The 26,509-nt window shown below is 43.1% G+C and overlaps 1 protein-coding gene across 1 annotated transcript in view; it reads left to right on the forward strand.

The window, feature by feature from the left end:
- The first annotated feature begins 5,417 nt into the window (after positions 1–5,417).
- The window catches only part of LOC131968168 (plexin-A1-like), a 213,803-nt gene continuing 192,711 nt past the window's right edge, over positions 5,418–26,509 (forward strand). Inside the window, exon 1 of the mRNA XM_059328924.1 lies at positions 5,418–5,554. The gene's annotated coding sequence lies outside the window, so the exon portion shown is untranslated. The remainder of the gene's footprint in view (positions 5,555–26,509) is intronic.

The raw sequence follows: 26,509 nt of genomic DNA on the forward strand, positions 1-26,509 counted from the left end.
AACAGGGCTGTGTGACGGCAAAATATTCTAAATACAGCACACACTTAAACTGACATAGTCTTTTTGTAGGTGACTAAAATAAACGTTGCTGTTGCCCCCACCCCCCGCAGCACATTGCTTAGCTTCCCTGCAGTGTAGGTTATACACTGACTATGGATAAGGACGTCATACAACCCACTTGAAAAAAATCTGAACAGAAATGCAGAAACGCAGAAACAGAATATGAAGAAATATTCTAAAACAATAGATGGATATAACACATTTTAATGCAAGAGAAAAACTATACGGTTTTTGCCTTAAATTGCATGGCATCAGCATAAAGTGTGTCAAGAGGAGGCTTGTGGGTACCCATAGAGCCCATTTTCATTCCGATATCTTAAGGTCAGAGGTCAGAGGGCTGCTTTTAAAATCGCCACGTCAGTTTTTCCCTTGCCAAAAAATAGGCTAATGTTGGGACTTATTTCCCAACAAAATATCATGACATAGATCCTTAGATCTTATAGTTTCACATGATATCAAAAAATATGTCAGAAATGTCTGCAGATCTTAAAGGGATATTTCTTTAAAATCAACATGTATGATAATGCAAATTTATGCCACATGCATGCAGAGAAATCACACATAAAATAAACTGACATGTGGTGCAATGGACTGTGTTGCATTACATAATACAACAATGTTCCTATATGTAAAACAACACAGTTAGCTGGAAGCAATCATTTTAACAACAAAACTGTATAAAATCACAGCAGGACCTTTTTAATTATATTCACATAATATATTTGACTGAACTATCTACTAGTGTAAAATGAGCAAGGACACAGGAATAATTGTTGTTGTTGACATAATAAAATACTGTTACTTATTATACTCAACAAGACTAGCCTTCAGGGGGACTTCATCATCAAGAAGGACATTGTTTCCTTGTTAAAACAACAAGTTACATCAGCTGCTGTATGATGAAAGAAAACACCAAACAAATGCTGCTAATCATTTTGTCACAGGAATAAATAAAAACAAGAACTGTGAAGGTATGTTAGCAGGTATTTACCCAAACATCTTATCATTGTTTTAAATCTCAACAGAGACAAAAAGAACTTGTTCTTTTTTTTTACTGACAGTTTCAGCTTCAAACAGGTATTTCGAGAAGTTCCTATCAGTCTTGATCTGGCGGCGGTGCAGATGGTGTGGTTCCACAGTGGATCCAGGATCCTGAGTGCTGATATGGGATCTGTACAAACAGATCAGACAGGTTTAGTCAGATGATATCCTGTAACCTAACAGTCAGCCATCTTGTTGTTAGCCAATTAATGGCTCATTACCTGTTTAGCCAGAGCTGTGCCACCTCAGGTTTCAAGGCCACCAAACCTGCACTTCGCCCATGGGCCCAAATCCGATTAGTTTCACCTTATTGGCACAGATCAGATGTTATTTTTTGCTTTTAAGCGAGTAGGATCGAGTTTCATGGTCAGTGAAAGCAATTCACTTATCATCTTTCAGGTTTTGAGGATTACAAACATAGTTGTTTGTTTGTTTTTTACAATCTGTTGAGATGTTTTCAGGAATGACTGGAAGAAAAGTGTCAGTGCAGGAGACTGTGATCATTTTAACATGGTCTTTATTAGTGGTTTGTATTTCTTCACTACTCGGCAGCAGAATCCATGTTTCTTTGTTTTGTGTATGTGGGTGCACAGCTCCAATGCTTAGTTGTACGAGTATATTTGCACAGATTGATATAAATGCGTGTCTGCACAGATGCAGGTTAGTGTATTCTGTGTGTGTTTTCAAGGACAACTGGGACTCTTTTCTCTCTGATCAGTCAGTTCTTGTATCTTTCTGCTCGCTTAAAATGTTTGTTCTTCTTGCCAAACACAGGCCCATTAATAGTGCATGAATAAAAAAAAAAGCAAATAGAGAGCAAAACAGCAGCAAACCACCAAACATCCATGCGTACATTTATTTAATATTCTCTGTGCTTTCAGCCCAAGCTGCTCGGCCTGTGCACTGTCTAGTCAAATCATGACAGCCAAGATTAATCTGGCTCTTTAAGAAAGAAACATCACTGAGCACTGTATGCAAAACAACTTTGGGCTATACACTATATGTAGAGAAGGAGAAGTGTGTTATATCAGCATCTTTAAGGTGCTGTATCTTTATTTTGACTGTGATATAGCGTGTTCAGCACACTTTTACTTGTACTGCCTTATCTGAATTACTGTGTGGAGGTTTTGGGAAATACCTACAAATTCCCCCTCATACTGCAAAAAAGGGTAGTAAACAATGTAGGATATCGCAAAGACGCTATTTTTAAAGTGACATGCATTGAGATACAGGGATCTGGTCAAATGTAAGACTGCACAGCAAGAAATAATAATTTACTTTGTGGTAAAATACAAAAACTGTTCTTAGATAGAGAGGGTGGTTAAAACTTGAAAGGAGAATTTAATTTGAAGCAACATTGTGTTTGCACAGATCTTCAAAGTATATGCATATTAATATGTGGGCTGATGTGTGTAATGGAGTGGAAGAAGAAATCAAACAAAGTAAAAAATATTGTAGAAAAAGATGAATATAGTTAAAAAGATGCATAAAAAGAACTTTTGCAAGGTACGAGAATGAGGAAAGGGAATGTAAAGTACACTAATGGTGATATTGTTGTTTTTTGTTTTCTCTTTCTTCACGTTTCTTTGGGTTGTGTTGTTGATTATACACGGTCGTCCATAAGTTTGGAATATTTTTTTTTCATACACAATACTGACTGTGGCTTGGTAAAGTATATAGGACTAGAAAAGCATGTTGCTTCTTCCTTCTCTGTAGTTGATATAAAATGTAGGTCTGTTGTATATAGTTATTTATGTATTTAACATAAAGTATACTCAATAAAATTCAACGGAACTGCCCATTTTGCATGCAGTCTTTTGATTTTGGTTTGCACAAGACTAACTCTATGTTCGCTCTTATGTGTTTCATACTCCGTGAAAATATTCCCATGAGAACTTACAGTAGGCCTGAAGTGGAACTGGATTGACGCGAGGTGCCCTAACTCTGAGCTAATCAATGTGTTAGTGTTTAAGTGTAAGATAGGGAAAGGCTTTGTCCTTGGGCCTTTCACATGGTAAGTGAGGCTAATCTCTTAGTATTACTACGTCCAAACCAACCATTTCTAATGGCAGACAGTGGGCTTTTGAAAACCATTGAAAGCTGGGTGGTGTGATAGACTCAGGGGAAATTTCCTGGCAAGTACTGAAATTCAGCTGCTCTTTCATTCACATAACACACACACACACACACACACACACACACACACACACACACACACACACACACACACACACACGCACACACACACACACACACACACAGATGTCTTTATCTTTTTCAATCAAAAATACACATCCCCCCTATTCCACTAAAACACACTCTCACACTTACTCAGAGTATGGCCAGGTGGTGTGGTTAGTGCCAGATCTTGCTCTCTGCTCTCCTGAGTGCAATTGGTAACCTGAGCTGCCTGTTTGAATAACTCAGTTATCCCAAAAGCTTCCTTGCTGCAGAGACATCATGGAACAGCGCCCAAAACACACTTTGTCTAAGCTCCTGATAGTCACTGACTACTGATGAATATTGAAATTCAGCTTTCAAAGTCACTTTGACTGTCTTGAGGTTGCTTATCATAAGAAAAGAGTGAGAATTAAAAGTTGGTTGGATAGCCTTACGGGCGCAGCTTGTATCCAAAATCTGTCATCCGAGTGTCACTCAGTATAAGTTAGTCAGTGTGAATGTGTCAGCTGATGGGAAGCGACAGCCAGGCCCGGGGCCTCCTCATTTAATTAGGAGCCCGCCTTGTTTTTGGAAACTCACAACCGAACCTGTCTCCCATAATCTCCTAGGGCATTTTCTATTTTAAACAGCATTCACTGTAAATTTGTCTGAGATGTTTTCTGCTATTAATGTAGCTGCAGGTATCCAATATTCTGCATCACATTGGGGCTAAACTGTGTCCGCCAGGGCTTTACTCTCTATCAATGTCACTCAGTTGTCCTGCAAATATTTGTTGTCACCCCCCCGTCCCCTGCTCCCTCCCATTGACATTGTAAACCCTACACAACACTTTCCCTTTGCTGTTGTCCAATTCTTATGTAATCTTGTCTCCTGTCCAAACTCTGAGTCAGAAAAGTGCTTTAAAATGTATTGTGATCATGCAGACAATTAAAATAATGCTGGTTTTAATACTATGATTAACTGAAGTTGTTGGAGCAGTAATAGACATTCACTTTTGAGTTTGGTCTCGAACTAGAGTTAGGAAGTAACCAAATACTATGTTTTAAATAGAAGTCTGTTAAACTCCCTGTACTTATGTCACACAGTGTGGACATGATGATGACAGACATTTGGTAAAATTAAATGATCACTTCTGGGACTATTTTTACAGTGAACGTGAGACTCCCACAAGGTATTTTAAATAGCGTCAGGTGTTCTATGTCAAAATGTGGCACAGAGAACCGTATTCGCTTGTATGCATTCATGTTTGCTGTGGATTAATCCGACTGGTGGTCTATATATTTATTTATTTATTTTTCCTGACTATGTATTTTGCCAATTCCTCTTACCTGTCGAGTGCTCTAACACCTAAAATGCCAAATCTTATTAAAGTATGACAATGTAATGTATCATAACAATACAGTCACTGAAGAAGTACTGAACTCTTTTACTTTAGTAAAAGTAGCAATACCACAGTGTAAAAATACTAAGTAAAAGCCCTGCATTCAACATCTACAAAATAATTAGTATCAAAATATACCTAAAGTACCAAAAGTTAAAGTACTCATAATGCAGAATGGCAGCTTTCAGCGGATTAAAGCTATAAATTCATTCATGTGTTTACTTTAATGTTGCAGGTGGTTAGGCTGGTGTAATTGTTTTTATAAACTGTTTGGTAGCTTTATCCATCATAATACATCACAATTTATTAGCTGATTAGTACAATATTGAAAAAAAATGTGGTGGAGTAGAAGTAGCATTGTTTGCAAGTATGTGCAAGTACAAGTACCTCATAATCGACTATTACTTTTATAGTTTAATACTACTTGTATTTTAAGCACAGTACTTGAGTAAATGTAGGCTACTTTGTTACTTTCCACCACTGAATAGAACTAACGACATGACTTAATTAAATACAAGGTCAATTAATAATTGCATTAATGATAACAAATAAGATCCAAATATTAATTCTGAGTAAAATGTAATAATATCTTTTTTTTCCTGCAGTTTTGTAGAAATACTAATGTATTGTCAGGCTCTCTCACACGTGTCCCTGTCACAGGGAGTCGGCCCGGGGCGCCCTCTATGGGCGCGGCGCAGCACTGCAGCAGCAGAGCGCCTCCTCCCTCCTCCTGCTGGAGCCGGAGTTGCATTCCTCTCCTCTCCTCCACATTCACACGCAGGGAGCCGCCGGAGAGAGAGCACCGCCGCTCCGTGACCAGAGAGGAATGTCCCCAAGTTTTGGAATTTAAAACCATGGCGAGGATATCTATCCTACGGATCACTTGAACCTGTAAGTACCGTGAAAACTCCGGTGCAGGGCTTTTTTTCGTGTGGAAGGAGCGGGTTTTTGGTGGAGCCGGCTGAAATATTTAGGTTACATTTTTTTTCTCTCCATTGCTCCGTGTGGTGAGTTTGTCGTGTTTTCTCCCCGTGTCTTCCCCGCTCTCGGCGTCTAGTTTCTCCACGAGTTTGAAGCTCCAACCAAACCCAGGCATGAGGAGGATATGTAGAGTAGAGCTTTAATACCCAGTTATTGAGGTGTGTATCGGTGTGTGGACGCTTGTGTTTGTGTTAGCGGTGTGTTGAATATGCGCCCCGGTGTGACCACCAGTCGGATTAATCCACAGCAAACTGTAAAAACTGCGGATATTTTGGGCGCCGAATGGGGCTTTTGCTTGTTAACTTAATAAATCTGGACATTTCTTTTTTGATTAATACGCGGAAAGCACCTGGCGCTTGAAACTAAGAAAATGTTGGTGCTTTTTGCAAGTAACCTCGGATTTGGCGCAGTGTGAGGTGAGTTTCTGGCTGCTTTGAGAACGTCGGCTGCAGTAAAAACAGACTTTTTTTATTCTGGAAAGCCTGCAGTAATGTATTTACGAGTCTTTTCATAAAATAAACCTCCGGGAACAATGTGTAGTGACACGGACTAGCTAGCAGGCTTATCTGGCGTATGGCTGTTGCATTGCCTCAGAGCAGGAATGCCACCACCACCACCACCACCATACATAATTACAGGTATTCACGGAGCTGACACTCACTGTCGCCTGGATAAATAGTCCGGGGAGACTTTAGGCAGCTGCATGGCTTTATATTAAACATTTGCTTTCATGCTTGTTTGCTGCTTGTTTGATTTTTCTCACATTTGTATGTATCCTGCCCCGGCTTTCTTAAATGGACCTAAGGGAGGAGTTGTGTGGGATTTCTCCAGGGGGACGTGGTGCTTGCTTTAAAAAAATCGATTCACCTATTAGCTTTTGAAATAATTAGAAATTGTGTTGGTGTGGTGTGAAAAGAGCGCTAATCTGCTAACGAATGAGAGGCAATTTGTAAGCTTTGTTATTCGACAGCAATTGAATTCCCCTTTTGAGCAGGGATGGAGTGGTGAGGGCTGTCTGTGGGTGTGTTGAGTGCGCATTGGTTGTCAGCTATTGAAAATGCTCTCATTGCTCTATCGGATTCTCCTCAGTTCTGTTTTTTATATTTTAAATCAAATCCTGGTTAACCAAATTAGACTACCCACTCCGACCCCCGCGCGCTACGTGAATTCATTTGCAGCACATTTTAAACATGTATTCATGATTCATATTAGATGAGCAAGGGCTTAGACATGATGTTCACCTTCTTTTTTTGGGAGGAAAGGAAGTGGGAGTGGGGCCAGACTGGAGCCTTCCACTAAGAAATCACTGCAATGTTCATTTTATATTAAATTACATTGCATTTACTGGGCATTTTAATATAAACCTGCTGCATTTTATCTTCTCCATCACTCCTATAAGACACAGGCGTTACATAGTAACTCTTTATCATAAGTGACATGACCCAATTTCGCCTCATGTTCAGTCAAGCAGCAGCTTCTTATTGACAGTTAAATGCGGTGACCAGCATTCACATTTTAATGATGTGGGATTTGAACCGTGACATGAGTGTTTGTTTAGGAGGTGGTGCCCGGTCGCAGCTTTAAATCATTCAGCCACAGGCAGACTGACATCTCGCCAACCGCACAACAGAGGTGCACCTAACTTTTTGAGTCAAAACAAGTATTATTGTACAGGAGAGTGTGAGTGACAGCTAGGAGTGGCAGCAGTGTAACCAAACATAGTGATGACTGTCTTTGTGCAACGGCTATATAGTCACATTATGTTGTATTTAGCTGGCACAAGTGTGGAAAATGTGAGATAATTGTGGATCTTAATGACTTTTGTACTTGTTTAGACATGTCTAAACAACCACTTATGTTACTTGAATAGGACAGGGGGAAATCTGTGAGAAACATTCTCAGCTAGATGGCTATCACTTTTCAGTTCCCACCTTTCATAGATGAAATCAGAAGAAAATATTTCTTTTTGGCAAAACTGTGACCTTGCATGGCATTTCACATGAAAGCTGGCAAACCAGCCAGAAAATTACAAGCAATTTGCCTCAATCTTCCCTAATTATGATACAGATCTGCCCCACAATAGACCAGCAGTGTCATGCATTTTGAAAGTCTGCCCTGTCCGGTCTGGCTGCTGCTGCAGTGAAGGGTAAATCTGTGATGTCCAAACTTTGGAATTCGAGCTGACATGTGCACTTTGCACCCCACCGGTCCTGCCTTTGTGTGACTCGCCACCCCCATTGCATTCCTCTGGACTTTTCAATGAGCAGCATATTTAAAGTCTAATTAGATTGTGGATGGATGACAAAACAGAAGAGTTGTGCTAAGGTGACAACTGAATCTGTTAGACTACCACTAAATATTTTGCCTTATATTGATGAAGGGGTTTAAAATGAGAGGATTTGAATCAAATTCCATCACGCTCACATGGGACTTTCTCAGTTGGAGTGAAAAACTACTTCACTGGGTCATTGAAATTGTTTATATATGTGAAAGGACTTTAAGTGCATAACTGTATTCTTCAGGGTATGCTGCACTGTGATTCATTGCTTTCATGCGGCGAGTCGATATATGGAATGTGTTCATGCTCACTGTGAGCACCGTCTGTGCGTGTGTGTGTAGCTAGACTGCAAAATCCAGCTCCTTTTCCAGTCCGCCTTACAGTTCGACATTTTAAACCAGTGTGACAACCTCATGTTTAGGCATTTCCTCTTCTCGCCTTCTCTCTCTGCCTTCTCCTCTGCCGTTCTTCTTGCCTCCAGACTTATGCTGCCACTCAGGCTTTCTTCCCTCTCTCTTCCTCTCTTCCTGTCAGCAGCCCCATCATAGCCTGCATCTACCTCCATCCTTCCAGACCTCCTCTCTCTCTCTGTCTCTCTGCCTTTTTCTTACTTTAATTTCTCCAATCTGTCTGCCTTCATCTTGTTCTTTGTCTAGTTGCAAGCTGGTTCTCTCCTCCCTGAGACCATGCACATGTTAGGCACACCTCCCACTTCCATTCTCTCTCTCTCTCTCTCTCTCTCTCTCTCTCTCTCTCTCTCTCTCTCTCTCCCTGCCCTGTCTGTCCAGACTGCCTGGCATAATTATCAGCACACTAAAAATTACCACATTTTCCATTTTTCAACCAATTCTTCGCTTGGGCTGGGCCCATGACTGATACCACCATTATCATACCATCATCGATCACCCAATCCAACATAGTTATGAAACCCCCTGTCTCAGTCCTCAGTTCTGACAACTGAGCTACTATAATGTATAAAGATGGCAGGTTCAGGTCTAGTGGATTGGCTCTCATATGGACTACAAAAAGGAAAAAGCAGCTTTGTGGACTGGGTACTGTGGAATCACCCATCCTATTCTCCAGTACATTTCTGATGGGGTGACTAGTCTCCATAGCTTGTTTTAGCTCATTGCAAAAAGAAGCATTTACTACAACAAGAGAAGATCCCCTCCCAAAGCAGTGCAGGGGTTACTGTATGTCAGAGCGTGTGGTCTAAACCGTCTCCCCCATGTGTGATGGAGGGCTTCCTTGGCACAGCGGTGCTGTAATGCAATATCTGCTTTCATATCATAGCCGGTGGAGATGGCGTGTTTTTATTACATAAGTTTTCATTTGTGTCAGTCTTGCTAAAGAGGTTAGCCACGTTGGCGGCGCTTTGCTCTGACTCTGTTTCATTCAATCTGTGTTCATCTGTCTTTTGCTCTTTTTTACCACCTCACTGTCCCGTTTTGATCTTTACTTCCTTCCTTCCTTGCCTCTGTCACATCCACTCTTGCTTCTCTGTGTTGTCACCTCTCCATCTTTTTTTCTGAGCCCTGTCCATCCTCTCTCTCTCTCTCTGCCTATTTGAGTGTTTTCACTTGGTCTCTGTGGGGTTTGTGTGGCGCCCTGAGGCGAGCAGCCGCACAGCAGCAGCAATATTAAAACGCACTAAAGAGGGACCAGCAGCAGGGCTCTACCCGAAGGCCCTGTCGTCTACACACATCCCCACACACATACACACACACACAGCTCTCACGGTGCTAACACCTCTTCAGCCGACAAGCCTTAATATGAAATAAACTCACTCGCCAATACCTGGCGGGCCTGTCTTGACTGACTGCTCAAATAGGAATGACCTCCATTTGGCCCGAATAAGAAGCTGGGATTGAGAGTCAGTGGGCGGTGTTGAACTGCAAAGCGCTGGTGCATTACGAATCATATCAAGAGGTGAGTTTGCAGGTGAGCCAGCAGCATAAACCCTCATCAGTGCCAATCAGAAGTGAATTTAAAGGCAGACTGAGCTATCTGCGAGCTTCATCACATTTTTAAGAAAGGAGAGTGCGCTCAGGGCTGCCAGTTTTATTTTGGTCCAAGGAAACTGCCTGAATTAGAGAGGCTGCAAGAAGTGAGCGCCAGTGTGCAGAATGTAAAATGAAAGCCTTGTCTGTATTGTTTGATGCCTTGACCTTCTTAAAAAAGATTCCTTGTTGCATCCCTCACTTCAGGTGAAGCCAAATAAATATGGCCACTGTGGTGGCAGTGCAGATATTTCCTCAACCAGAAAATGGCTTTTTTTTCTCTTTGAGTGAAGCAGCCTTAGTTTCTCTGTCTCTATCGTGCTCATCCAAGTGAACTGTCTGTTATGTATAATTAATTTTCTCCTCTCTCCCAGTTTATTTTTATCGCCCACTTTTAACCATTCCTTCAAAGGACCCCTCCCCCGCTTCCGTCCTCCACAGTGCCTGCTGAAAGTGACAGCTGCTCGGGTACGGGGGATGCTTTTTGAAGCAGGCACTAAAAAGGCCACTCACTCAAGACGACTTGGAATAGAAAAATCTCTGCCGCTCTGACAGTATCAAAAACCTGCCTGCTAATCTGGCTGCAAATTGAAAATAAACTCTGTCTCTACTGTTGTCTGTGCCGCCTGTTGGGGAACAGAATTTACATGGTTTCCTTTTGTTCAAAGAGTTGTTGATTAGTTTGGGTGACATGTAAAGCAGAATGATGAGATTGACTTAAGTAGGGCACGGAGAACTTGTTCACCGTTTTTGCAGGCACTTCATTTTATCGACAGAAGCACTGCATTGGATTTATTTTCTTGTAAAATTAAATTGACAGTCCCTCATAATTTGTGGAATGGGCTCTCATCCAAACCAGAGAAACGCTGTCATTGGTCGTGTTTGACCCTCTGTCCCCGGCACGTCACCACTGAGATTGAGTTACAGTCGTTCCGAAGGTTCTGCCTGAAGGTCCAGAGATACAGTGTTGACCCCGGTTTCCACTTCTGACCCAGTGGCCTTGTGACTCCCAACGCCCCTGCAGCTAGTGGGCACAGCCTCAGCATATGAGGTTTCCTCCGCGGCATGCCAATGCTCTTGTCAGCATTCTGTCCGTCCCCCCTCAGACACTGACTCAGACAGGCAGCTTGGGTCCCCGATTTGTGTGGACATAAAAAATGGCTTCTCTTGTTGCATTTCTTCCTGGGAAGAGGAGCTGGGGCCAGCTATTGACCAGGAAGTCACAGCTCGTTCCTGTAACATGAGATAACAACTATACTTGTCTATATAGTTCTTTAATTTTATTGCTCAGGTATGCAGCTGACAGTGCAATTTACACATTGTTATTCTGCTTGTTCCTGTGTAGTTTTCTAATTCTTTATCTTGCTTAGATTTTATAGAGTGAGTCTTCCAAAGTCGATATGCAAGATGCTTATTGTTATTGAATGTGGATCTCAGGCCAGTCTTTAAACTTCCTCACTTACTACGTTGTGGTGGGGAAACAAGAGTTATGCATTGTCTCCACATTCAATTTACCTTGAAGCCCTAGGCATCTCTTTAATGACACACTGTAGTTAGGACTCATTATTTTCCTGTTTTTATTTATATATGTGGGTATGAATTAGAGCCAGGCTGATTTACTGTTTTGTCCATTTTATCAGCCAGTGTTGGCCTACATCCCATATCTGTATCGATCGGTGACCCCCACCCCCAGCTTATCTGCCAGTCAACATAGGGGAAATACTGCAGTCCAAAAATTTGCTTTGTTATCCACCATATCAGTAATCTGTGAATTACTCCCTTCAAAATTGGTATCGATCTCAAAAATCCTGTATTGGTTGGGCTGTAATATTCATCAGGGTTAAATAGTAGATATCATGCGTAATTATAATCCTGATGTAAATTGTTGTAATTTGATCTGCTTCTTTAAAAAAAAAAAGGTATTTTGTTGTTAATCAGTAAAAACAAAAAATGAATGAATGATCAACTCTATAGTCTGCAATGAATACACTACACAATATGTTTATAGTTAAGTGTGTATATATATATATATATATATATATATATATATATATATACGTAACAAGGTGTCACAGTCCAGTATTATTGTTCTGTTCTGTCAGAATATGGCGGCACCTGAAATGCTGGATGTCTGGGCCGTCACTCGTACCCACTGTTTGCCTTCTGGAGTTCCCCTTGAGCAAAGAACACCAGATTTCACTGGTTCAGCGAGAAAAAAGCAGATCTTTGAGTATATTGCATCCGGCCCAGCCTGTCAGTATCATCGGCAGAAAGTGTGTGTTGCTGATGCTGAGATAGTCTCAGTTTAGATGAGGGAGCCTACTGGTTGTTTACCGTGCTCACTAGAGTCTGTCTGCCTCTTCAGGCATGTTTGGCTTGTTAATGAGAACCACTGTGTGAGAGAGGAGGCAGCACACTGTGGGTGTGTGTGTGTGTCTGTGCATGCATTTGCATTGAGATAAGCAGTGCATCAGTGTGCACACTAGACAGGGCGATGGTATACAGGATGCTATCTGAACGTGTTGGTGCGTGTGCGAGCATGGCGACTCCTCGTGTTTAATGTAAGGTAACGCTCTCCACTGTGGAGGAGATGAAACAGGGAAGAGTTTACACAGGCACATAGCCATTTATTGTTGTGATTAATGTTAATGGTGCAGCAACTCATAATTGCTTGCTTCTTTTTCCCCCCTTCTCAGTCTCTGTAGCTCCCACTTCTTTATTCCTGTCTTCCATCCTTTGCCCCCACCTTCTTGTACACACACACACCCTCCTGGTTTCTGTTGTATTTACCAAGGGGAAGCTTAAATAATTCAGGCTGTCTGTTTTCCCCAGCCCTGTAAATAAGACTAATAGAAGGCGGGCCTTTGAAGAGAGCCACTTGCCCAGGGAAAGCATGGCTGTGGGCTAGCCTATAAATCAGCTAGCCGCCTGTCTGGCCCCTTTACTGCGGCTGTGCTGTGGACTAGCCGGCAACATCCCCCATGTTAGCGGAAGGAAGGGCGACTTATTTCAGAGAGGTCAGCAGTATGCTGGTGTCGCCCCCGAGGCTGTGGTAGGCAGTAAGAAAGTGTGTGTTGGACACAGGCAGGATCACCCTCCTTCTTTTCTCCCATGCTTGGCTTGTGTTTGTGTGTGTGCACACTCACACACACTCCATGGCTCATAAACCACACACTCTGATGTCAGCACCTGCATGTGTGTTTACCAGATGGAGATAAGTGCTCATTTATTCATTTTGTTTATCACTCATTTTTTCCCCTGAGAGCCTGGCACTCTTTAGATGTGGGCTGGTGCTTCTGGCTAGTTTGGTGTGTGTGTGTGTTTGGAGAGGTCTTATGTAGGCAGACACTTCACAGAAAACCAGTCAATAAAGACATTTTTTGTCCGTTTTTTAGCATAACAGAATGGGTAGTTAGCCTTCTTAAATCCACTATGCGATCCCACTTCAGCTGCAAGAAGAAGGATAGATTTTGAGTAGCTTTAGCTCTAAATCACTTTGGAGCACTTCCCAGCCTCTCACCTCCCTGCGTTTCACTCTCAGACGCCACTTTTCCGCAGCGGTGCCAAGTGGGACCTGTCAAGTTTCGGGGCCAACTGAAAACTTTTCTATGCTCCGACTGAAAGCAGTATTAGTAGTTCATTTGAAACTGTATCCCAGATTACAAATGATTGGTGTTGACAACAGTCACAGACGCTGTAGCCACAGAAATGCTGTTTTGAAGAAAATTGGAACATAAATAATAGTGCAAGCTTGTTAGACTTCGTAGTAGGAACAGCGTACTTACTCTGCAGCCTTAATCACAGTGCTATGTCCTTCCCAGAGAAATTGTTTGGATTCCTGGCATCCATTGGCCCATGCTGGAGCCAAATTCAAGTTGTCAAATTACAAATGCAGTCTGAACCACCCCTTAAAACGGTGCTGAAGCAGCATAGAATATCCTACACCTCCTCCCTCTACTACCTCCTTTTCTTTCTACAGCCTCTTTTGTCAGCTCCCTCTTTTGTGCTCCTCTCAAAGGGTTAAAGAGGGAGAAGTGATGAGTAGCCCGCCGAGCCTAGCCTCCATTGTGTGTTGGCATTGTGCCACCGCATAGCATGTTGACTATAGACACATGTACAAGAGACTTTTCTCTACTCACATGTGCTACAGTTACCCGGTAATACTACCCCCACCTCTTGCAAATCAATGCAAATACTTTCCTAAGGTTGGTGGCATTAGAAGGATAACACTGATGTTTCATTTGCATCTCAATGCAAAATGGCCTGGAACAAGGTTTAGATGCTTTACTTTTGCAAAAGTTTTGCATCTCTCTTGGCGTTCAACAAACAGGTGAATAGCTTGGACAAACTTCTTCTAATATCCAACAACTTAAGACAACGTTTAAGGATGCTCCTCAAAGACCGGTTGTTTTTCTTCTACTCCCTCAGTGGAAACATGTGCTCGTGGACCATAAAACCCACTTCCCTCCCTTTTCCTCCCTTACATAGCTTGTTAAGGAGAAAACCACTCGACGGCATGTTGTGTAGAACATTGGTGGCTCAGCCTAATTCTTTTAGCAGACCTGGGTTACCTCCGTGCTGCAACGGCATCCCGGGGGTGCTTTTAAGTCGTCTCCCCCTCCTCAGCCCCCTGCGGAGGAGAAGCAAGCAGAGCTGGGGGCACTCTGGGAATAAGTACTTCAGGCTAGACAATGGTGGGGCCGACGGTAAGGGGGTGGGGTGTTGATTGTAACCAGGAATAGAAGAAGAGCAGGAGGAGAAGAGGAGGGGTCTGCTGGGGGGAGGCCAAAGGTTAGACTGATCCCTACTTTAAAGGTGGAATGAGGCCATGGAGGTTTTATTGCCCGGGCCCTCGTGTTGCTTTTTGCCCAGCCTGGGGTGAACCTTTGAGCTGCTACTGCATCTTGGGGGGATGGGCGTTTAGGTGGGTGTAAGTGCAAGCTACACATCGCTGTCCCATGATGGCTCCAGTTGTGCTTGGTGACCTCTGACCCCGACCTTCTCTCCCCCTACCAGGAGCTGTCACATAGGTCAGCGGCATACCAACTCCCACGTGAAGAGAGGTAGGGTAGCGAAGAACGTCTTGAGTGTTGTTTCTGACTGTTGCCTCAGCACGTCTGTTCTCTCAGCCGGTAGATTTTCTGGTGCGACTAAAGAGGCAGAGCATGTGACGAAGCAGCCAGCAACGAAGGAATGCGTCAGCGATACCATTCAGCGCTTGTCGGGCCACCGCATTCCAAATGCAATGGGGTGTGTAACTTGTGACTGGTGTGATGTGCTGATGCGTGGCAGCTGGGAGGAGTTGCTTCCTTTCTCTCCAAGTGTTTCTCTCGGGGCCGTCCTCCCACCTCAGCCTCACCGAGTTCCATGATTTCCTTGGTTCCCATTGCATGTGCAGGAATGTGGCTGTTCTGGGTGATCGGCTCGGCTCTCCGTTGTTTCTGAGTGTGACCTCATTTGGCTCTTGAGAACAGCGTGACATGGCCCCTGGTGCACCAGCAGACTCTGTCCGCCTGCCCTCTGACACATGACAGATAGTATTTGTCCAACTGACTCTTGAGGCAGCACTGAATGTGGAGTGTAGCTTCAGAACAATTGCTCTAAACTAGTGATTTATTTTAGAACAGACAAACGAGGCGGAAAAGGTTACATTTTGCAAGTAAAGACATCATCAAGCTTTAACATACTTTAAAATTGGTTATACATGACTCTTCTTTCTCCCAGACTATTTAATAAGACACATTTCAGATCCGTGGCCACATGCGCTGTTCTTACAACATGGCACAAGCTGTTTTTAGCTCACTCAAAAGGCACACCTCATCCTGCCCTCGGCAATCAGTGCTGCAGTCAAACTTGGCCACAGCACAGACACATTTTCAAAAGTAGCCCGTCTCCCAGACTGCTTGTAGCTGCATCAACATAAAAGCCTTGAGCGTTTAGATTTGTGAAAGGGCGGGATAGGAGAAATCTGAACAAAATGATGCCAGAGCCTGCACCTCGGCCAGAAACGGCTGAGGGAAAAGAAGAAGACAACAGAGGAGTGAAGGGAGGGAACTTGGCAGCACTAGCTAACTCAGAACAGCAACAAGGCAGCTCGCACCAAAGAATAATAAATAATGTTGTCGAGAGGAGCTCTTGTGTGCAAGGCAGGGCGGAGAAAAAGAGAGAGTGTGGGGAGAAGAAGGATGACAAAAACTCAAAGAAGCTGAGTCAAACTTTAATTAAGGACTGAGCACAGCGTTGGAACAGCTGCTGTTGCTTGTGCCACCCCGCCACACCAGCTTTACGGCTTCTTTTAGTTTGAAGCCAAACAGATGTTACGAGGGGGTGGCGATTTTATCGGACGAGAAGTTTGGTTTCAGGGAAGAGGAGGGGAATTAAACTCTCCCACTCTTTAGACTGGTGATTTCAGGGAAATAGCGTTACGGTCTGCTGCTCACAGCAATGATGATTGTGACCCTGTGATATCTTGTTATCTACCCCACAATACAGTGCCATGGAGTCACCTTAGAGGCATCTCCGTCTCTGCTGACGTGCTCTACAGCAAGATGCTGACCGCAAGCATAATTCAACGTAAAACAATGTGATGCATAAATTGTGCCTTATACTTACAGCTCACTAACTACAAGCTGCTCAAGACAATAACATTGTCTCTAAATATTAAACTGCGCTCTAAATAATGCCGCTTGTCATCAGGGCTTGACTATAAACCATATTTATCGAATTAGCACCATTATGGATGTCTTACTTGCTAAAATTTACTGTAATTGCGAATGAATTATAAATGAACTGATTCTTGTGTAATTAAACTGAGAATGGTTATCACAACCAGATGCCTAACCAGACGTTTGACCAACAAATTAGCCTGCAGCGTAGCACGGAAGTCAATCAAGTCAAACTATAATTATCCAGTACAAAAGTTTGCCAAGAGGAGATGTAATGCAGTGATATAATAAGGTTATCATGACGTTTCTCTGCCCTTTGCAGTCAGCATTGTGTTGTACTTCAGGTGCTCTTCGGCCCACCTTGCCCTCAGTGGAGCTTCAGTCTCTCCCTCCTCTAATCCAAATGTCTGTCATCATCAACATGGAGAGATCCCATTCGGTTGGGCTCGCTCACTCCCTTTATCAGTGTCTCTGCCCCCCTTCTCCATCTTTCTCATTCTGTCACTCTCCTATGGAGGACGTGATGAAAATGGCTGTTTAATCATGCAGAGAGGTCAACCAATCAAAGGGCCCGGGCCGAGTGATTTAAGGGCCTATTCAGAGCACAGCTGGAGGGAGAGGGAAAGGGAGGGCGGCAGGGAGAGAGAGAGAGAGAGGGAGAGATGGTTTGGGTTTGATTGCTGCATGGTGCAGGTCACCTCTCATCCACTTACCACTGGTCTCATTTCACCAATAATTGTCCCTGATAGATTGATGTATAGGCAGGGAGATGAATGGACAGAGTGGGTAGAGGGCGGATAGGCAGAGAGAAGTGCGCATTAGTGATCCGACCCGCCGGTGATGAGATACGTACACACACTCCAAACTCACACGACCTCATCAACAGCAGTATAGACACACGTCTTCCTCCCATTAACTTTGGCAGGCTGCTTCCACTGTAACTGCCGAGCTCCCCACCCCACATAAACACACACACACACACACACACACACACACACACACACACACACACGGATATGCCGTCTGCAGACAAGGCAGTTCTCACCTGAATGTCAATGGGAGAGGATGACAGATGGTTGGGAGGAGCAGGGGAAGTAGAGACAGACAGAGAGGGCGATTGTCTCTTAAACCTCCTGCCTTTGACTCTTGGCATCCAGTATCCAATTTATGATATAGATACTGTATATGGGGTTGACCTGTGGTCAGCCATTTATACCAAACATACAGATAAAATACCTTGTTTTTGCCATTCATAAAAGACCTAGATCCTCTGTTGTGGAATTATACACAGGACTCCTGAAGCAGAACTTTACAAGAGCTTGTATAATTCTGTGAGCTTAACAGGATTATCATGTTTCAATGTCATTCAAGTGGTTACAAGTGTGTTTTTGTTCTGGATTCAACAAGGCCGGCTGCAGACCAATTTAAGATTTTTTCATGTGGTCACCTTATGAAAAGTGAATGCAACAGGTCTTGCTCTGCAAGAGTCATTTAGTGGAAAGAGTTATAAAGAGTTATAAAGATGAGTGGCACTTATGGCCATGAGGTAGGAAGTTGGTGCCAATACCGGCCAAAGTTAAGTTGTAGAAATGATTTAAGTACACAGAAATAATTGTACAGTCATAGTTATAACCTCAATAAACCATTTATTACCAAAGATGACCTGGTCAGGAGAAGGGTCATTAGCCCAGATCTGCTAACCCATGTCTTGACCCATTCACACTGATAGCAATAACATATTTCCATTCAATTTTTTACTTTTTAAAATTTCAAAAAGGCATCGTAAGGCTTGTTTAAATCAACTGGCTTTGAGCAAATAAACTAGGCTTCAGTTTAGTTTCATCAGAAGTTGGCGCTTAAGGCAACACATGGCTACAGTCTGCCAGGAAACAGTAGAAGAAACAAAAACAAGCCATCCTGGCCATCAAACCCATGTATGTAGAAAAAATGTGTCTTCAGGAATTGTTTTAATAGTTATTTCATGTCAGCTAGTATTGGCCAAGTTTTATGCTGAGAAACAGCTGATCAGCTAAAATTTTGGAGCGTCAGAATTTATTTTATTTTTCAGCTTTTCTAATGTAATTCTTCAATGTTCGCATACATTATGTGAATTTACACAGCTAATAACATGTGTTCAGTCGTTGCAGAGCTGTTATGTGTTTTTTTTCTTTCTTTCCATCATTTCGTCTTAAACCCCTCTTCTTCCTGTTTTACTCATGAGACCTATAATATTGCAATGGCAGCGCTAGTGGGTCTCTTGCTGTGAAATGTCTGTGCAGAATGCACTCATACATGATGTGGTAGTTTCTCACCCCTGAGTCTCTTGTTATTGTTTTGTTCAATCTACATAGAAGTGTATTAAAGCGGTTGGCTTGCCATGCCTGGAAGTGTTGTCGGTTTTTTCTCTTCACACTAGCTTTGCAAAGGGAGATTGAAGGGAATTTCACCAGGCCCTGGCAGGGGTATTGCCTGATCAACTTTATTGAGTCAACAGTATTGACTTTAGCTCCTGTTCACACGTCACCCTGACATGGCAGATTTCCACAAGGTTTGTAGGTGAAGCTAAATGTCTGAAAGGGACGTCCGTCACTCCCTCCCTGTATTCTCTGCCTGACTGTCTTTCTTCAGTGCTTTCCTCTCCTTTCTTTATTTCTCTACTTCTCTGCATCCATCTCGCACCAAACTGAGTATCGGTTTGCCGGTCAGTGGCCTCACATCAGCTTTACACTGTGGGTAATCATACACAGATAATATTTGGCTACTGCTAGCTCAATTAAATTAACAACCCGCTAAGTAAATTTTTGTTTTGGATCCATTTGGTTTGCTCTAATGCGTGATGCTGGCTGTTCCTGCGGAGGTGGTTCTCAGACAGTTTTCATTTGATGCTGAAAAACAAAAAACTAGAATTAAAGTGACACCATTCATTAACACAGGCAAGGACAATTTGTTGCATGGAAGGTAAAGACTTTATTGATCGAGGTTAGCAGAGAGAGCTAATATTAAGCAGCGGATCAGCGGAAAATATAAATTTGAGTGTTTCTTTTCCCCTTTCATTCTTCACCGGTATTATTTTGGGAAAGTTGTTCGGGTTGGTGGACCAGAAACCTAAAAATATTCTAATAATACTTAACTGCAGGGTCACTTGACTTCTGAGGGTATAAAATGGCAGACAATAGTAAAAAAGTAACAATTTCCCATTTCACATCTTCAAATAGCTTGTTTTGTCTTTAACACTCATCCAAAATCCAGTACAGATCATGATATGGAGCTCTCTTTTCCATGATCTCTTCTGTTAAATCTACCAAGGGCAAAATGAGAGAGAACAAGTACCTCTGTCTGTTTCACAGCTGCAGTGTTCAGCAGCAGAGATTTTGTTACTTTGTGCTCACCGTGGCTCTGCTTGTGATTCTGATACAACTGATGAGTTAGTGTTTGTAGAGTACCACTCCAGCAGATAGCTGGCCTCTTGCTCTCTCTCTCACTCTCTCTTTCTCTTCCTCCCTCCCCATCTCTCTGACCTTGCGTCGGCGTGTGCTGATGAGCGCTGAGTGGATACACTCATGTGTGCGCGCGTGTGAGCGCTAGAGAAGCCGTGGGAGCTCCATTTGTTGTGTAAATGCGAGCCGCTAATTGACTGCCGGGCACGCAGCCTCTCCTTCACCGGCTGAACCCTGCCCTCCGCCGGGTCCCGGGGATCCTGCCAGGGGAATGTTTGCCCCCTCACACACACATCCACACACGCTCGCAACACCCTCCCTTTCCTTTCTCTTCCTCTGTCGGAGCAGGCCTGGCACGGGGCCAAAGCGAGGATGGGCACAGCGCAGGCCTCTCTGTTCTCTCTCTGTCTGTCTGTCTGTCTCTGTGTTGAGCTCTTGTAATGAAAAGCTACACAGCATTTACTCAAGATCACATGCTGGGCTTTTTGACACTCTTTTGATATATCTTCTCAACTCACAAAACACAATGACTACTCAATTTTTATACGAATTTAGCAATTGTTGATTAAATTTGATCATTTTTTTTAAACAACAGGAAGTCTGAATGCATAGATACCTCTCTTGCATTTGATGTACACACTGATAATGCACCTTACTGTACTAACTCTCAGATTAAAGCCATTGTTTAGTTACAGTGGCCGTATCAGTCTTAGCCTCAGCGGTTAGCCCACATGAGACGTTAGCCCAACTGTTGCCTGGCTAGAGGCCCAGATCTCACACACGCACATGCAGAGTAGTTTTTGTGTCAGGCTCTCTGAATTAACAGCCCGTTGCTGCACATAATGCCCTTTGACCTGTCTACTGAGTGTTTGTGTCTCGCTCTACTTTCCCATGCAAGTGCTTAAATTCAGATGTCATGGTAAAGCTGGTGTTTCCATGATTAACATGTTGGTATTCTATACAAAATGGAATGCTATATATGACATGTTGTTGAAACAGCTGCCTTGTAGTTTCAGTTTGTAGATGCATTCAAGTAGATTTCGTTATGTTCCAGAACCTCTCTTAGCTTTTGTAATTTAATAAATAACATGAATAACGCAAAAAATACCAAGAAAGAAACTATTTATAACCCCTTTATGCACAGAGTCAGACACTGTTCATCCCCACTGTCTCTCACTCATTCTTTTGAGGCAGACCATTACATTTGCAAAATAAAATGACCAAAATTGGCTAATAGGAAAAAAAATAGGGATGTACTCTGTATCACTGAGAGCCTTTATAATCACCCAAATGCCCAACCCCAATCAGAAAATTTTAAAATAATTACTAAAGGCAGTATGATCCAAAAAGGTAGGGGAGAAATTATATCCTGGCTCATGTAGTGTCTCTTCCCTCATGAAAGGACTGTGCTGTGCACTCTCTTTGTGGATGGAAGTGCTGCTGGAAAATGACGGCAAAAAGGAAACATGAGGACACAGAAAAAGGTCTCTATTTTAATACGCAGGTGGCCTAAATCTTATTATATAATATAATTTTAAAGCTTATGTTGGAATTGCCTTGCCTCAGTTGCTGACATGTAGGGATGACGCCGATCGATCAGCAACTGACCGGATTGGCCCGATATGATAAAAAAACGATCGTTCGAAAAATCAGATCAAAGGTTAAAATCGCCGATCCGATCGCATTATACGTACATGTGCTTTAAGTGTTTGTTATGGTGTGATATACATTCCGGATCCAAAGGTGGCGGTAGTACATGCATTTTTCGAAGTGAGTGAGTCCGATGTCACACACGATAGCGGCAATTTATGCAAGCGTTTAGACATTTAGAGAATTGTTAGCGTGAGAGTGAGCAATAATAATATGTTACACTGTACTGTGTAACATACTGTGCAATAATGCCACCAATGTTCGGACTGGCATTTTGAGTTTGTTTAGCCTGTTAAATAGGCTTAATTTTTATTTGAATTTTATTTTATACGATATATGCAACAATACAGCCATTTAAAATGGATAGTATCAATAAATGACTGAACTTTCAACATTAAGCTCTTGCCTGTTCTTGACCGCCCTATAGAGGCCATTTTGGCTGGCATATTGTTTTCCACAGTGCCACTGCTGCTATGAAGGAATATTAAAGTTACTGCTATGCAATAAATAAAGGTCAATCTAGGTAATCTAGTAGTATCTAGTAAATAAATTATTACAAGGTTAACATAAATGAAAGACTATAGGCCTGTGCATGAGTGGATGAATTGATGGGGGAAAACAGTCGTAATATATAAATATTAATATCGGATCGGTGAGGCCTTAGGTGATCGGTGTCTGTCCCAAAAAACCTGATCGGACCATCTCTACTGACATGCTGAACATCACGGACATGATTTAAAAAAAGGGAACATATTATACTGTATTCACAACCAGCTAGACACCAAAACAGCACTGAAATGTTCACACAAATCAAAACCGTTCACATGGCTCAGAGACGGCACGGTGGTAGTTAAAGAGTGCAAAGCAAATTGAGTTTTGTGTATCATGGAGATTGTTATGAAGAAATCACGTCAAGGAAATCAGAATACAATACATAGCCGGGAAAATACACGCACGCACACACTCAGGATCAGACCACCTGCGCTCAAGTTTTCCCAGGCCAGTCCATTGTTCTGCAGAGGTAAACATCAGGGAGCACAGAGAGAGGAACATACAAACAATAAACTGACACACTCTCCTGTAACACTCTGTTTAGACTGCAAACACAAAGGAGCAAGTGTGTGTGTGTGTGTTTGTGTGTATGTGTCCATAACTGCTGTAAACTGCAGCCCTGAGAAAGAGAGTCGGCGTAGGACCTGCTGCATAAGAATGGCAACTTGCTGATTTCATACCATTAACCTTCCCACGGTTCAAAATGTCCAAATGTCAACTATGTCACTTTCCATCCTTGGCGGTTCAGAAATGCTGAGAATGCAGTGGATTGGCACTCAGTCCGTCAATAGGTAGCCACAGTTGAATGCTCTGTCATGTTGGGCTTGTTTGATGTCATATTCACAGTGCTCCCTTCAGTATTTGTTCATGGTATGCATGAGAATGGTACTTGACTTTCAAAACAGGTCGACACTTAAATGTGAAGGACTGTTATTTTAGGCGTTCGATGGCGGCAAATGAGACACAAAGAGACAAAAGCAAGGATTTAACATCAAGCTCGCCACTTATGCTCCAGAGACAACAACAATAGGATTAGCCGGCACGCTAAATAACTAAGGCCTAGGCCAAGCCTCTTATACTGTCACAAGGCCCCTTTTAATGTATGTTAATATGGTCACCAGCTATTTTAATACAATAAATTGCCATGGAAGTGCACAATAACTGCTCTTTGGATCACAATAAATGTAAATGAATATTCCTTCAGAGAAATTCTTGCAATATTTCTTTGCAAACAGATACTTATTCCAGGCTGTACATTAAAAAACAATACTGTAAAAGTGGCAGTTAGGATATCTCCGGTTGTGTCCTCCCTCTCATTTGTGTTTACACATATGATGAACTAAACCAGTGGAGCTGTTAATTCCCGAAAGTTGCCCAACAAGTTTGGCTCACTCCAGTTGCAGCAGGAGAACAGGAAAATCCAGTATCCACAAGTGAGAACAAATACAGAGTTGTAAAGAAAGACAGACAGGAAACGGTTCATCTGGAGTATCACTGTCGAGGAAGTGTTTATCCATTGCTCACCATTAAAAGCAAATGTATTTCCTGTTTTGATCCCACTGTAATCCCCACCTCTGCTCCACAAGCGCATTCACTGCCAATAAAGCTTATTGAATCATATTGACTGCGTGCGGAAGCGGAGAGGAAAGAGGGAGAGACAGAAAATGATAGGGTGGTTGGAAATTGGAGTGATGGAATGAAAAGCAGGAAAGAGGAAGTGAGGGTAAAAGACACACAACAAAAAATTGGAGTAAAACACCAAGTGAGGGGAAGAGAAAAGGGGGAAAATAATGGAGACGGGGAAAGAGCAAATTGCTCTTCCCCCCTGCTAGCTGTACCAGCAGTATTGCTGCCAGACATGCAGTGTTGAATCTGAGTCAGCAAGACTTGAACTGGGGCCCTAGCCTATAGCCCCCGGGCTGCTAGTAACATACACAGACTCACACAGACACGGTGTCAGACCTGTCGCCCCATTCTCCTCAGCCCTCCAGCTCCAGCCCTAACTATAGCTGTTCAGCCAACCACTCTTAATTAGTAGCTGCTGCTGCCGCCTGCCCTGCCCCGGCGCCACTGTGGTAAAGCCCCAGCCCCACGTCGCTGTGTGTGCAGTGGGTTTCAGTTTGTGTTTACGCATCAGCTGCAATAGTGCTTCTGAATCCTTTTTGCAGTGCATGCTTTATCTGTGATAGTACTTGTGCAGGCGGAACAGGAAAAAAACAAAGTCGAGACTACGTATAGCTGTCAGTTCTGCAGTTGCTGTGGTTTTCTGCATCATGTTGTTGCACCACTTGCTTTGTCCCTCCAGACTCGTTTTAAACTCTCCATCTTTCTCCTGTTGCTACTCGAGAGCTGCCGCTTTTATCACAAAGGGAAACTAAAGCGCTTTTCTTAGTGCCGCTTCTCGAAGATCACATCGAGTTAGTGCACGGGAGCAGACGTGCTCTGAGAAGCTAAAGAGGCACAACTGTCAGTGAAATCTATATTTCCCCTATTTTCCCATGTTCTGGGAGTGCTCTAGTAACAGACTGTTGACTTCACAGTTTCAGGAGATGGTTTCAGGATCCTGTTTCACTGTTGTTCTTGTTGAGGTTTATGCCTGTCAAGAGAGCCAAGTGTGTACGTTTGTGTGCGCAATTGTGTGTATTAACTGCTTAAATACTTGGCCGTACTTCAACGACCGCAGGAGACAAAGAGAGTACTGCACACTGTACTCTTTCTAGCTCCCTGTCCGTGTTCAAGCTCCATACATCTTTCCCCTCCCTGCTTCTCATCGCGTCCTGTCATGTTCATAGTATGAGGCGGTGGTGAAGGTCTCGTCCAAGCTGTGGATCAGGCTGACATATTTCTCCCTGAGGACCCCCAGTACAAACACATAGCAGGGATAAGTCTGCCTGCCCGCTACGACAGCAGCTGACCTGCTAATCAAGACCATATTACCACGAGACGGAGAAAGAGAGAGAGAAGACAAGTTTAGCTTAGCACAGGAAACGCATACAGCTGGAAAACAGACCGTGGATGAAGTTTAACCAGCCCCACATGCACACTTTCCATGCACACACATTCATATCTGTTCCTAGAGGAACTAAGGCCGCAACCCAGCAACACACTGACCCAAATTAGCTGCCTTTTCACTCAGAGGCCAGATCTAGGCCGCACGTAGTCACGCTCGCTGGACCGAGCACCTCAAGCGTCGCCCATCGGCATCCATTCACACACAACCACAGCGGTCCATACATTGATGGATGACTCAGAAATCCATTGTGAAGTGAGAGATTTGGTTGTGTGCTCAGCCGGGAGCTTGTAAAATAACTGTTCAGAGCGGCGCTGCAGTTGAGGCTTTCCAGGATTTCTCTTATTTGACATGATAACAGCTTTAAGAGGTTTTTTGGTGGTGGTCAAAGCCGTTGTGGTCACCCTACATAATCTGTTCGATCTCTTTTACTCTGAGTCTCTTATTTTCTCGCCTCCGCCTCCTTTCCTGGTGAATCAGCTTACAAAGAAGCTTCATGTTCTAGTGTGCCTGTTAAGTCCCATATGTAGCTGCACAATATCCCTTCTTTCGTGACAGACTGATGCATGTGACTACCCAAAAAGGATCAAAATTAAGACTACTGAACTGAACTGAACTGCCTGCATCTGCCTTGCAAACACACTTTTCCCTCCATTTTTTACCATCTTTATAGGAATTAATGGCCACCTCCATGAAGGCAGTTAAATTTGTCTTGTATTTGCACTGCATACTGTTGGAGTCTACAGGTTAGGGAGAAAGAGTAATGCGTTTTCTTTTTTTGTTCCCCCAAGAGCGACTTGTCTGCGTTCTAGCAAGAGTTTCATTTGCATTTAAGATGCTAATGTAGCCTTTTGAGGGGGGGCAGAAATGGCTAGAGTGTGTCGGTGCTTTGTTTTGTCCCAGTTATTCATTAGGCTTTAATGATTGCTGCCTCGCGATTCATACAAACAATGCCAGGAGAAATAGATTCACTTCTTTCTCTCCTTGGAAAGGTCAGGGCGTATGGCGAGACACCTTCCCCAACACAAATTCACGATTCATGAGTCACTTCTTTTGGAAAATGCGCTTTTCTCTTCCACGATTGAACTGAACTGTTTGTATGTGCACGTGCGTGTTGCTCCTGGGTTTAAGGCAGCAGTTAAAATTCAAATGAGGCGTGCAGGTCGAGACTTCAGTATTCCTCGAGAGGGAGAGAAAAGGGAAGAGAGGAGCGGGGATCTTCTGAGGACGCCTCTCATTGTGGGAAGAGGTCACGAGCACGACTCTGGTGACA

This window comes from Centropristis striata, chromosome 3 (genome assembly GCF_030273125.1).
Source record: "Centropristis striata isolate RG_2023a ecotype Rhode Island chromosome 3, C.striata_1.0, whole genome shotgun sequence".
Taxonomy (NCBI): domain Eukaryota; kingdom Metazoa; phylum Chordata; class Actinopteri; order Perciformes; family Serranidae; genus Centropristis; species Centropristis striata.